The 12,337-nt window shown below is 43.4% G+C and overlaps 1 long non-coding RNA gene across 1 annotated transcript in view; it reads left to right on the top strand.

Moving 5' to 3' along the window:
• The window catches only part of LOC132847033 (uncharacterized), an 86,031-nt gene that overhangs the window by 39,411 nt on the left and 34,283 nt on the right, over positions 1–12,337 (top strand). The gene's annotated exons all lie outside the window — the stretch shown is intronic.

The following is a 12,337-nucleotide window of genomic DNA, read 5'->3' as shown; positions in this document are numbered from 1 at the left end:
CTTTATTGTCAAATCTTCCACATGTACAGTACATACAGAGAATTGAAATTGCATAACTCTCAGTCCCAAGGTGCATACAGATAATACTAACAATAGAAATTAAATATGGAAATTAAATACGGTGCAATGTGGATTGGGTGGCAGTCGAAGGCGGGAGCCTCGGCGACCCAATCCCCGGACACGGAATCTGGCTCTAGGGACATGGAATGTCACCTCGCTGGGGGGGAAGGAGCCTGAGCTGGTGCGGGAGGTCGAGAGATACCGACTAGATATAGTTGGGCTCACCTCCACGCACGGCTTGGGCTCTGGAACCCAACTCCTTGAGAGAGGCTGGGCTCTCTACTACTCTGGAGTTGCCCGCGGTGAGAGGCGGCGGGCTGGTGTGGGCTTGCTTATAGCCCCCCAGCTCAGCAGCCATGTGTTGGAGTTCACCCCGGTGAACGAGAGGGTCGTTTCCCTACGCCTTCGGGTCGGGGAGAGGTCTCTCACTGTTATTTGTGCTTACGGGCCAAATGGCAGTGTAGAGTACCCGACCTTCTTGGAGTCTCTGGGAGGGGTGCTGGAAAGTGCTCCGACCGGGGACTCCGTCATTCTACTGGGGGACTTCAACGCTCACGTGGGCAGCGACAGTGACACCTGGAGGGGCGTGATTGGGAGGAACGGCCCCCCCGACCTGAACCCGAGTGGTGTTCTGTTATTGGACTTCTGTGCTAGTCACAGTTTGTCCATAATGAACACCATGTTCAAGCATAAGGGTGTCCATCAGTACACATGGCATCAGGACACCCTAGGTCGGAGGTCGATGATCGACTTTGTGGTTGTTTCATCTGACCTCCGGCCGTATGTCTTGGACACTCGGGTAAAGAGAGGGGCGGAGCTGTCAACTGATCACCACCTGGTGGTGAGTTGGATCCGATGGCCGGGGAGGAAGTTGGACAGACTTGGCAGACCCAAACGTACTGTGAGGGTCCGCTGGGAACGTTTGGCAGAGTCTCCGGTCAGAGAGATCTTCAACTCCCACCTCCGGCAGAGCTTCAACCAGATCCCGAGGGAGGTTGGAGACGTTGAGTCTGAGTGGACCATGTTCTCCACCTCCATTGTCGACGCGGCCACGCGGAGCTGTGGCCGTAAGGTCTCTGGTGCCTGTCGTGGCGGCAATCCCCGAACCCGGTGGTGGACACCGGAAGTAAGGGATGCCGTCAAGCTGAAGAAGGAGTCCTATCGAGCCTGGTTGGCTCGGGGGACTCCGGAGGCAGCTGATAGGTACCGGAGGGCCAAGCGAGCTTCAGCTCGGGTGGTTGCAGAGGCAAAAACTCGGGTCTGGGAAGAGTTCGGTGAGGCCATGGAGAAGGACTATAGGTTGGCCTCGAAGAAATTCTGGCAAACCGTCCGGCGCCTCAGGAAGGGGAAGCAGTGCCCTGCTCACACTGTTTACAGTGAGAGTGGGAATCTGCTGACTTCGACTGGGGACATTCTCGGACGGTGGAAGGAGTACTTCGAGGATCTCCTCAACCCCACCGACATGTCTTCCACTGAGGAAGCAGAGGCAGAGGGCTCAGTTGAGGACTCATCGATCCCCCAAGCTGAGGTCACTGAGGTGGTTGAGAAGCTCCTCAGTGGCAAGGCACCGGGGGTGGATGAGATCCGCCCTGAGTACCTCAAGTCTCTGGATGTTGTGGGGCTGTCTTGGTTGACACGCCTCTGCAACATCGCGTGGCGGCTGGGGACAGTGCCTCTGGACTGGCAGACTGGGGTGGTGGTCCCTCTGTTTAAGAAGGGGGACCGGAGGGTGTGTTCCAACTACAGGGGGATCACACTCCTCAGCCTCCCCGGAAAAGTCTATGCCAGGGTACTGGAGAGGAGAATTCGGCCGATAGTCGAACCTCGGATTCAGGAGGAACAATGTGGGTTTCGTTCCGGTCGTGGAACACTGGACCATCTCTATACCCTCACCAGGTTGCTGGAGGGTTCATGGGAGTTTGCCCAACCAGTCCACATGTGCTTTGTGGATCTGGAGAAGGCATTCGACTGTGTCCCTCGTGGTGATCTGTGGGGGGTGCTCTGGGAGTATGGGGTCCGGGGCCCTTTGCTAAGGGCTGTTCGGTCCCTATATGACCGGAGCAGGAGTTTGGTTCGCATTGCCGGCAGTAAGTCAGACTTGTTCCCGGTGCATGTTGGACTCCGGCAGGGCTGCCCTTTGTCACCGGTCCTGTTCATTATTTATATGGACAGGATTTCTAGGCGCAGTCAGGGGCCGGAGGGAGTCCGGTTTGGGGACCACGGGATTTCGTCTCTGCTTTTTGCAGATGATGTTGTCCTGTTGGCTTCTTCAAATCAGGACCTTCAGCGTGCACTGGGACGGTTTGCAGCCGAGTGTGAAGCGGCAGGGATGAGAATCAGCACCTCCAAGTCCGAGGCCATGGTTCTCAGCCGGAAAAGGGTGGCTTGTCCCCTTCGGGTTGGTGGAAAGCTCCTGCCTCAAGTGGAGGAGTTTAAGTATCTTGGGGTCTTGTTCACGAGTGAGGGAAGGATGGAGCGGGAGATCGACAGGCGGATCGGTGTATCTTCTGCAGTGATGCGGTCGATATACCGGTCTGTTGTGGTGAAGAAAGAGCTGAGCCGCAAGGCGAAGCTCTCTATTTACCAGTCGATCTACGTTCCTACCCTTACCTATGGTCATGAGCTTTGGGTCATGACCGAAAGGACAAGATCCCGGATACAGGCGGCCGAAATGAGTTTCCTCCGCAGGGTGGCTGGGCGCTCCCTTAGAGATAGGGTGAGGAGCTCGGTCACTCGGGAGGAGCTCAGAGTAGAGCCGCTGCTCCTCCACATCGAGAGGAGTCAGCTGAGGTGGCTCGGGCATCTGTTCCGGATGCCTCCTGGACGCCTCCCTGGGGAGGTGTTCCGGGCATGTCCAACCGGAAGGAGGCCCCGGGGAAGACCTAGGACACGCTGGAGGGACTATGTCTCTCGGCTGGCCTGGGAACGCCTCGGTATTCCCCCGGAGGAGCTGGAGGAAGTGTCTGGGGAGAGGGAAGTCTGGGTGTCCCTGCTCAGACTGCTGCCCCCGCGACCCGGCCCCGGATAAGCGGTAGAAGATGGATGGATGGATGGAAATTAAATAAATGAGGTAGGTGGAGTACTTAGTGTTCATTTCATCAGAACAAAAACAATCCTCCATGCAAAGCGATACAGTCAATGAACCGAACCGTATGCACTAAAACAACAGTAGGTTAGAGCGCACAATTTTGTACACAGCTATTATGTCTGCACTATACAAGGTAAAGACGTCAACAACAGTCAACTCTCTGCAAGACACGATCGGATTGCCTTCCAATACAAGCCGGACCTCACAAATCCTCCCTCACAAAACACTCCAGATCTGGTCTCTGTATGAAAAAAAGGGAATATATATATCTCTGTAATTCTGCTTGTAAGTGTCTCATTTCAGATAAAAGGAGGACATTATGAAGTAGTCATGAGGCCAGAGGACTGCAGCAGGTACAGACAGAACTGTAATTAGAAGTGCGATCTTTTTTGGAAAGCATTTTTCCATCAGGCTCATGAAAACAATATCAGTGTAATAAAGGTAGATGAAAAAAGTGGGAGCCCCCTCTCTCTCTCTCTCTCTCTTTCTCTCTCTCTCTCTCTCTCTCTCTCTCTCTCTCTCTCTCACCCGCATGCAAATGTTTGCATGCACCTCAATCGTGATTACAGTTATTATACACTTATTCGCTGAAACATAATCACACCCTCAGTGAAACGTCGCTCTTCTACAGGAAACGTGCTTTACAGGCACCGCCATCTTCATCGAAAGCAAAAATCCAGATAGTAAGAGTCATGCCTTCATTCATCTCTTCAGGCCGTCTAGATGACATATAATTAACCCCAGCATCTCTTCTAATTATCATAAGCTTATAATTATCAGGACGCTGGCTCCTATTCATCAATGTTCCGTTAGACGATCGTCTGTGCAAATTCTTGTTCAGGCCAAATTTATATTGGTTTGGTTATCTGGCCAGATCTGTAAATTAGTGGCAAGTTGAATTGAATGAAATGAATTCAAATGGCTGTGTGAATCTCATGTACATCAGAATGACACTTCATTTACAGAGTGGGAAAAATACTATCAAACATTCCAAACAATTTCCAACCACTCACTGACTCACTCACTCACTCACTCACTCATTTTCTACCGATTATCCAAACTATCTCGGGTCACGGGGAGCCGGAACGAATTAACTATTACTAGACTAGTTCCACACCGTCTGGACTTCCACACCGTCTGGTGCGGGCTGAAAGCTCACAGTGCTGACAATTGGTGCCTGGTTGCTACACTTGAGGAAAGTCACACTTGTGTTTAAAAGGTTAATTACCTAACACTTCAGGTGTTGGCAGCGAAGTAACAAGGAACAATTTTTTTCTCTTCGTAATCTTCATTCATTCATTTTCTACCACTTATCCGAACTACCTCGGGTCACGGGGAGCCTGTGCCTATCTCAGGCGTAATCGGGCATCAAGGCAGGATACACCCTGGATGGAGTGCCAACCCATCGCAGGGCACACACACACACACACACTCATTCACTCACACAATCACACACTACGGACAATTTTCCAGAGATGCCAATCAACCTACCATGCATGTCTTTGGACCGGGGGAGGAAACCGGAGTACCAGGAGGAAACCCCCGAGGCACAGGGAGAACATGCAAACTCCACACACACGAGGCGGAGGCGGGAATCGAACCCCCAACCCTGGAGGTGTGAGGCGAACGTGCTAACCACTAAGCCACCGTGCCCCCAATTTCCAACCAAATTCAGGAAAAAAATACAAAATGGGCTAAAGGTTTGGTTATGATGGCTTTTCCTAAACTTCAGTTGCACCTAATACAACAAAATGACACATAGAACACTGGATTGGGCTCAAATAAGTTTGTTGATTAGATTTTTTTTTTCTCTTTTTAAGTGAACTGTAGCTGGAGAGTCTTTCTTATTTTAGAAGTAGTAAGAAAGTATAGTACCATTTACTGCCATTCCCCTAGTGTCTAATCACAAACAATTACCCTATTGTTTTTTTTTTTTTGGTTTTTTTGTTTTTTTTTAAACAAAGCATAGATACAATCTCAAATAATTAGTTTTTATCAAGTGAGGTTATTCACCCAGACACTGCAGCAGCATCAGGGGAAATAAGCAACGCTGCAGGAATATGTGACACACGTCAGCAGCAGCAGCAAGGCTCCTGAGAGTAGATTTACTTTCGCACGTCAACATTCGGAAGAAATTTCAGATCTGTATTTAATAATTTAGTAAAACAATAGACCCCAAACCTAAACCATAGACAATTGTATGGCTGTGAAACTCAACCATTCTTCTTCCTGAGCGTGCACTTCTTTTTTCTTTTCATTATTATATATCTATGCATATTATATAGACAAAATCAGAGGCTTAATCTAACAATCACTTCTTTTGCAACCAGAGATCGCAGTTAGGACTAATTGTCTTGGCAAAATATTAATCACAAAGCACCAGACCCATAAAATTACAAACATATGTCTGTAGATACATAGGGAACATTAGCCATGTTGAGACTTGAGCTTATGATCAAGAGTGTAGCTTTTGATATTTTAGGTGACTTAAAATTAGTAAAAAATTAAGAAGATATATATTTAAACCCAGAGGTGGGTAGAGTAGCCAAAAATTGTGCTCAAGTAAAAGTACTGTTACTTCAGAATAATATGACTCAAGTAAAAGTAAAAAGTATACATCCAAATAATTATTTGAATAAGAGTAAAAAAGTACTTGGTGAAAAAACTACTCAAGTACTGAGTAACTGTTGAGTAATGTCTGATTTCTTTTTTAATACGACAACAATCAGACAGACAAAAATATGGTGGCCGGGAAGTGCAAAACAAATTAACAAATCCGAAAACACATTAACAAATCCGAAAACACATTAACAAATCTGAAAGCAAATTAACAAATCCCAAAACACATTAACAAATCCCAAAACAAATGAACAAATCCGAAAACAAATGAACAAATCCGAAAACAAATGAACAAATCCGAAAACAAATGAACAAATCCGAAAACAAATGAACAAATCCGAAAACAAATGAACAAATCCCAAAACACATTAACAAATCCCAAAACACATTAACAAATCCCAAAACAAATGAACAAATCCCAAAACAAATTAACAAATCCGAAAACACATTAACAAGTCAGACAACCCGGAAGCGGTTGGTATAGTTTGTGAATGGAAACTTACCATCATCGGACGAGACACCTTTCATTCGCCTGCATATCTTTAATGACAGGTGTCTTGTCCAATGATCGGTAAGTTTCCATTCACAAACTATACCTACCGCTTCCGGGTTGTCTGAATCGGTGCACGAAACAAATTAACAAATCAGAAAACACAACGACATTTCATACAACCCGGAAGAGGTTGGTATAGTTTGTGATTGGACAAGACACCTGTCACTCAAGGTATACATGAAGTTCAACAGTCTGCCGCAGGGAAAAGTTGGAATGGATGGATGGAATGGATTACTGTCGATTACTGTGGATTAATTCTGTTATTTTCTTATATTTACACATAAGATTCCATACCTGTATATCTTGAGTGACAGGTGTCTTGTCCAATGATCGGTAAGTTTCCATTCAAATACGATACAGTACCTTTTCTGGGTTGTCTGACTTGTCGTTGTGTTTTGGGATTTGTTAATGTGTTTTGGGATTTGTTAATTTGTTTTCGGATTTGTTAATGTGTTTTGGGATTTGTTAATTTGTTTTCGGATTTGTTAATGTGTTTTGGGATTTGTTAATTTGTTTTCGGATTTGTTAGTGTTTTGGGATTTGTTAATTTGTTTTCGGATTTGTTAATGTGTTTTGGGATTTGTTAATTTGTTTTCGGATTTGTTAATGTGTTTTGGGATTTGTGTTTTGGGATTTGTTAATTTGTTTTGGGATTTGTTAATTTGTTTTCGGATTTGTTAATGTGTTTTGGGATTTGTGTTTTGGGATTTGTTAATTTGTTTTGGGATTTGTTAATGTGTTTTCGGATTTGTTAAAGTGTTTTGGGATTTGTTAATTTGTTTTCGGATTTGTTAATGTGTTTTCGGATTTGTTAATTTGTTTTGGGATTTGTTAATGTGTTTTGGGATTTGTGTTTTGGGATTTGTTAATTTGTTTTGGGATTTGTTAATGTGTTTTCGGATTTGTTAATGTGTTTTGCACTTCTCGGCCACCGTACAAAAATACAAAATAATCTTTAGGCAAATTACTGTATGGCTCATCCAGTCAATAAAATAAATTTAAATTAATTACAAAATAGCTTAAATTAAAATAATTCAGGTAAATTCAAGTACTTAATAAATAAAATAATAATAATAAAAAAAAAATGCACAAGTAACACAAATTTCCAAACCTTTATACTTTTTTACCAGGCAGAACTAGAACGAGGCAGCCCATAAATTCTCATAAACTGTGTGTGTGTGTCTCCAGTGACAGAACAACAGAAGGAAACACACATTTCATTTCTTTTGTGTTGTGATTGTTGCACATTTGATGCCTTGATGAAAGGGCAATAATAATGAAATACATCTCTACTCCTTTAATTAATTTCAGGAAGCCTCTAGTACTTTCCTTAGTTTCAGGTAAGCTAAAGCTTCTGGTTGCAAAGCTGTCTTTGTTTCTCAAAATATCTTCCTTCATGTTCATCAGAACAAAGAAATTTATACAGGTTTGTAACAACATGAGAGTGAGTAAATGATGACAGAATTTTCATTTCTACCCTTTATACTATCCCTACATCATACTATCCCTTTAAATATGTGTGTTCGGCGCTGCAAGAAACAACACGTCTGATATCATCTGTTTGTCGGCTCTTGCGGCGCTGAGTAAAGTTGAGCACATAAAACTCGAAACAGCTGAACTCGACAAAACTGCTGTGTTGCTAACTAACGCGTCCCGCTGCTGAGATTAAGTATGGTAACGTGACGAGACTGCACAACTACGTTTGATTGGTGAAACACAGTCACGTGGTAGAGCCTTAGCGGAAGTTTCTCTATCTGTCAAAATTAAACATTAAAATTGATGTAGAATACCAAAGAGGTAAAAAAAAGTATTGTAGCCTCATTCATTGTAGCCTAATGTAGCGGAGTAAGAGTACAGTTTCTTCTTCACAAATCTACTCAAGTAAAAGTAAAAAGTATAGTGATTTAAAACTACTCCTAGAAGTATAATTTTTTCAAAAACTTACTCAAGTAAATGTAACGGAGTAAATGTAACTCGTTACTACCCACCTCTGTTTAAACCCTGCTATTTGCTCCCCGGGGTGATTTTAAGACCAGTAAGAACTACTGGTGTGTTTTGGATTGTCTGAGAAGAACATGGAAAAACTCCACATGGAGATCAGGATCAAACCAGGGAGCACGCAGCTGTGAGGCAGCTGCACTACCGGATGCTTTCCACTGTAGTCTACCAGCATTGTAATTGCAGTGATGATTTGCTTATCACTTTATTTCTTTACTTTCCAGTCTTTAAAGAACACTAGCCATCATTTCTAGACCGGATAACTGCGACTCTTTCCAGCCTCTGAGCTCCATTCAACCTCTCCAGCATGACTCGTTTTCATCCTCTTCCGCATCATGTTTTTTGACACCACCCTGTTTCTGTCATCTTTCCTACTATAGCTGCCCGTGTCAGATTTACAGCACTGATGCTTGCCTACAAAAGCTAAAAAAACTTCTCACACGCCGCACTGCACCACACTCCCTCTGTACGGCTGGACCCACCATCTCTCAGGGTACAGTGGTGGTTTGCATCGAGTCTCTTCTTTGTTCTGGCCCCTGGATGGTGGAACAAACTTTTCCTTGATCGCTGACCAGCTGTTTTAAGATATACCTCATGCTGAATAAGGTAGATTAGAGTCTGTGTGCTTTTCTTGCTACATTACCTCCTGAGAGAGTTTTAGTCTGTGACCTAATGAGCCAGTATCAGGGCGTATTTAATGATAGAGACCTCAATGTGGATTAGGATCTCTGCCAAATGCCATGAAATGTGAATGTTCGAATTAGACCAAATGCAGAAGAATGGAAATGCTCAGCATCAAAGTCTCTAGTAAGCACACAGTGTCTTGGGTATAAGTCCAGGGAAACGCATTGTCTGCTTCAAGCAATTAAAAAAAAACATTCTGCATCATTACTCGAGGACAAACACTTCTCTAGAAGCTGGTGGCATCAGCTATTACACCAGTGTGTAGCGTGTACTGCTGACAGAGCCAGCTCAAGTGGTGTGTGCTGCTGGATCCAAGCTGAAGGAAGGTCTCTTTTGTGTAGTCTGCACTTGCAAATAAGATCCAGCACTGAACATAACTCGTGAATGACTGCATGGCAGATTAAAGACCACCACACCATCTGAAATTTTGTCTCGGGGTACATGTACAGCGTAGCTCGCCATCTGACTTGCCGTACTGCCTGCAGGGCTTGCCCAGAGTGTCTGTCAGCAAAATGTGTCCAACTCTATACCCACGGGTCAAACACACCCCGCTGCCTCATTTCATTCAGGCCGCACAACAGCGATACAGAACGAATTAACTATTACTAGACTAGTTCCACACCGTCTGGAGTTCCACACCGTCTGGTGCGGGCTGAGAGCTCACAGTGCTGACAATTGGTGCCTGGTTGCTGCACTTGAGGAAAGTCACACTTGTGTCTAAAAGGTAAAGAAACACTTCAGGTGTTGGCAGCGACGTAACAAGGAACAATTTTTTTTTCTCTCCGTAATCTTTACAATTATATTTACAAATTCGACAGGCTCACATTTCATTAAAATTTGGAACAAATGACCAATGACTAATCTTGCCATGTTATTAACTGAAATTCCACTGAATATTCTGGCATGTTGGTAATAGAAGGAAATTGGCACCTTATCTCAAACATCCTGATCTATTTTTACTGCAGTAGGAAGAAAGGGAATCTCCAGCAGGCTTTGTGTATATTGTAGCTCACTGTTGTCTCTGATTCCTGCTGTGACCGGAGCACAGCCTGAAGAAGTCTACCCCTGTTGTTGCCCGTCTGCCTCAAGGTTCACTGGCTTTCCCTTTATATGACTTCATATGTCATATCTATAAAAATAGACATGTGTAGAAATGTATAAAGATGACCATCTAATAACTAAGTTCCAGGGAGACCCTCAGTTTCCTATGTGAGAACATTAGCACCAGCTTAGATAAAAACTAGCCCAAAGAAAGGAAATAGCACCTAGGCAATATCCATAATCGTCCATTATTTTATTTATTTATTAAATACCAAAATACTTGTAAAACCCAATCCATTGCACCTCAGGCTGTCCTTCCTGCGTGCTTTTCTTGCATTAGGTTTTTATTTTGTTAAGCAAAGGTCACTGACGAACAGTATGTGATCTGAAACACAGAATATACAGTGGAGACTAAACATCTGAGGACTGAGGATCTGAAAAATGTTCCATAGCAGGTTGTAAATTGATCCCTAATTGAGCTCAGTGGCAACATTGATAAAGGAGAACACCGTGAGATGATGTAATGAAGAAACCTCGAGAGGAAACGAACTCAAACCAGGTGGAAACCCATCCTCATTGTGTGTGATTATAACTGTGTACAATATGGTCAAAAAGAACAACTGTAGCCAAGAAATTCATTCCAGTTTTAACTTGAAGTCTATCTTGTTGAAGCTATCAGATAATCACTGATGGAGACTTGATGGAGCTCAAAAAGGTTTGTGGCAATTGCATTGCTAATGTTATAGTAATTACAGTCCTGAGCCACATTTGTAAGTGGAAACATCCCCAATAATCTCATGGCTCAACCATGAATCATGGCAATATTGACAGGAGTTTCATAGCTTCTTTATATTTGGTACTTTTCCCTTTCTATTTTAAGAACAGTGTTCACTCGAGCTGAGGCAGACTCCACAAAACCTTGTTAGAGTGTTGTCTGAATCTTACAAAGAGGTTAACATGGTCACTGAAATGTGCTTGCATTTAAATAGTGTCACGTATGTCTTGAATCTGCTGTCAGTGAAGACTTATTCAATGTGTTTGTGGCGTTTTCTTGTGCAAATTTTGGAATACTTTCCAATTCAAACTCTCCTAATGTTGAATTACATCAGTGCACAAGGTTATGTGTCTGTCTGAGGGTTCGTTGGCTCCTTGGCCTTAAAACTACTTCTCTATAGCAGTGATCTTGAAGCAGTGAATAGAATAAATGCACAGAAGAGGAGGACTGGCCCCTGGCAGCATGTCAACAACACGATCCTAGGGTTGGTGTAAAGGGAATTTGGTGGTACTCTTCTTGTTGGTGGTAATCTGTGGTCGCTCTCTAATGCCTTGGGCTTTTTGTGAAAGTCCAACTGCACTGGAACACCAGACAACAGTTTGAGCAATTTGGTGACAAGGTTGTGGGAGACTAAGGACATCTATACATCTGTCAGTACCAGGTCTCAGAATGGTTTGTTTCATTTATATTTAAATCTGTTTTGTATTTAAATAGTTGGTCGATTCTTCTTGAGCTGAGTCTTAAGTCAACAATCCGGACCCTCAAAGATTCTGCCAATGCTGTCCTTGACTGCAAAGCACTAAACTTTCAACTGCTCAGATATCAGCAAATCAAATCAAATTTTATTTGTCACATACACATACATACAGAGTACGACATGCAGTGAAATGCTTTTTACGTCTATCCGGTATTCAACCATAAAAAGGAATGGAATTAAGGATAAAAATAAAACCAAAAGGAGTTAGACAAATAAATGTATAAACTATATAAAATATATGAAATTATATGTAAAAAATGTATGTATATACAGCATGTGTATATATCTGTTTACGGCATATGCCAAATTTTGTACATGTAAAAAGATTTAGGGTTAGATGCCAGTAAAGCCTATCACATGCTCTGTGCAACCATGAGGAGAGCTCCTGTACTGTAGTTGTACCCCACAATATTTTTGTGATTCTGCACTTTGTTGGGTAGTAGAAAACATTGTTTGCAGTCCTGATTGTGTTTCAGGCCTTGACAGGATTTTCCCCAATTGAATTATATTAGTAGTAGTATATAGTAAGTATATAGTAGACATGATTATTATTACTTTATTAATAGTAAAGTTTGCACATGATCTCTTTTCACTGCTGCTTGTGGAAGATAAACCTGTTATAACTGGCCATGTAATTTGCTTCTTTTCATACTCTGGATCTGACTATTGGCAGATTGTCTTTCTCCAAAGTCCAAGTCTCTACCATGTATGCTGGGTTTCCCGCAGAAAAGTTGTCAGTTAAGGTGGTAGGGTTCGGCGGGT

This window comes from Tachysurus vachellii, chromosome 6 (genome assembly GCF_030014155.1).
Source record: "Tachysurus vachellii isolate PV-2020 chromosome 6, HZAU_Pvac_v1, whole genome shotgun sequence".
NCBI classification, from domain to species: Eukaryota; Metazoa; Chordata; class Actinopteri; order Siluriformes; family Bagridae; genus Tachysurus; species Tachysurus vachellii.
This window is presented reverse-complemented; position numbering and strand designations above follow the sequence as displayed.